Below are 2,500 nucleotides of genomic sequence, written 5' to 3'. Positions count from 1 at the left end.
CCACAACTCACATGAATACATACATACACACATACATATGAATGCATGCACATCCACACACATACATGCATCTTCGAATAAAAATAAATAATTGACTGTGGTGCATTAAATGCAGAAAACGCAGACGGAACGTACAACATTATCGCGACGAAATCCAACATTACCACAAATTACTAGCACTTGAATTACTTTCTATTGAAACTGGAATTACTATCAATACTTAAGTTACTAACACTTCTGTTCCTTCTACATACATTAACTGCCTTCTCGCCAGGAAGGGCCATAAAGAGATGTTGGATTAACAATCAAGTAACACGCGCGTACGATCGCCACAGAAAGAAAGTATTCATGCCTTTGTCATCGCCATGTGCGTGCATGACTGCGTGCATGTATGTGTTTGTTTGTATGAGAGTATGTGTCTATGCGTGCATGTGTGTGTTTGTATGTGTGTGTTTGTATGTGTGTGTGTGTGTGTGTGTTTGTGTGTGTGATAATGTAGTAACAATATAAGTAGTAGTAATGATAATAATAGAGAGATGATGAAATAGAAGAAATATTTATTAATATCGTGATGGTGACGACGACAACGATGATGATGATGATGATGATAACAAACCTAAAAAATTATTTAACAAACTGGCGACGAAGACGACGACGACCATGATGATAGGATATTGAATTGAGAGTTCAGTCAGCAGTGTGTTCAAATTATCTCATATAAGCAATTGAAAGCGTTTGATGAAAGGAAAGGGACTTCATTCTCGCTGACTTCTATTTGACTGTCTGACCGTCTCTTTGTTTGTTCGTGTCTGCGTCTTTATATGCGCGTGTCTGCCTCTGAGTATGTCTCATGATTACATACGTGTTTGTCTTTGTGTTGCTACTCGTGCCTGCATTTGTATTTGTTAATTTTTTCATTTTTGTTGATGTTTGTTTATTATTGTTTATAAGTTTTCATGTTTTTGCTGGCATTTAAACAACATGTGTTAGTCTTAACTTGTGCACATGTGTTGGCATAATTTTTCGTGTATATACATGAATGTTTGTTGTTGCATTTGTGTGTGTGTGTGTGTGTGTTGCTCTAGTTTAGATTTCCAACTTCTTGTTGGCTTTGTATGAATTCACATTTTGTTTTTTGTTTTTTTTTGTATTGCATTTTTTTACGAAATATTTTTTCCTGTTATAGTTTGTGGTGGATTTTTTAAAAATGTGGTTTCTTTTTAAAATATGAATGTGCCCATGAATAAGCGTGTTGTAAGTTCTATGTCAGCATTAATAAGTTGTTTGCAGAGATATTTCCTTTGGCCTATTGAAAACATATGCTACCTTTCATAAAATTGATTACGTACGTGTGCATGTGTATGCGGTTATGTGTGCGCGTTTGCATGCATGTGTACGTGGGTATGTATGTGTGTACGTGAATTTAATAAAATGTACAATTATTGTTCTGAATGATTTGACGTTATGTTCTGCTATCTCTTGCGCCAGTATATACAATTCATTCGTTATAAAATGTGTACCCATTATTGATGGTTTATGTGCGTGTGCGTGTGTGTGCGTGTGTGTGTGTGCTTGTGTCAGTGTGTATTGTTATTTGTTTTGCTGTCTACGTGACGGTATTTCAAAAATGTATGTTTTTTGCAAGCTTATCCTATGATTACAGTTGATTCAAAAAAGTCTGTAACTAGCTAGCACGCACACACACACAGACACACACACACAGACACACACACACACATATGCGAATAAGAACGAATACAATCTTTGAAATGAGGCATTGCATAATGTTGAAGTGAGTGCAGTTGCCACTACACTCGCGACAATAACCACTGATTGGTAAGAAAAGTAATTATGTGAGTAATTCTGGAAGAGCAAGTAGTAGCATTACGAACATTAAACGGTAAGTAATAACAAAAATACGATAGTCTGGTTTAATTTTGAAAGTATTGATAGTAACGAAAGATAGGATAATACTAAAAGTAGTGGTAGAGTAGAGTAGTAATAAATAGAATTTATTGTTTAAAATTAAGTAGAATACTTTTAGTAAAAGTGATACTGATCCGTTGCTGAATTAGAAATAATGGCTGTAGCAGCAATAGCAGTAAGAGAAACAGTAACAGAAGTACTGATACTATGAAGAATGTTAGTGGGTTAGTGGTTGTCAATGTGAGCTTATTTTAATGTACTCGAGAGGATCGTGTTGGCCTGCCTTCTCTTAAACATTATCTCCTATCTCTATATATTTAACTTGAAATTTTTACGGAGCATGAAATGAAATTTAAATTACGCCTCGCCCGTTTTATCTCGGAATTTTTTCATTTTTTGCAGCGCAAAGCTAGCGGTTCAAATGGCTTGAAATGCCTTTATTTTTTAGAAATTTTTTTTCTCTACGTGCCTCATTTATTCGAAATAATGTTTTTATTTTTTTAATATATTTACACATACACACACGCACACACACATAACCGCTCGCGCGCACACAAACACACAAACATATATA

This window comes from Helobdella robusta (genome assembly GCF_000326865.2).
Source record: "Helobdella robusta unplaced genomic scaffold HELROscaffold_31, whole genome shotgun sequence".
Taxonomy (NCBI): domain Eukaryota; kingdom Metazoa; phylum Annelida; class Clitellata; order Rhynchobdellida; family Glossiphoniidae; genus Helobdella; species Helobdella robusta.
This window is presented reverse-complemented; position numbering follows the sequence as displayed.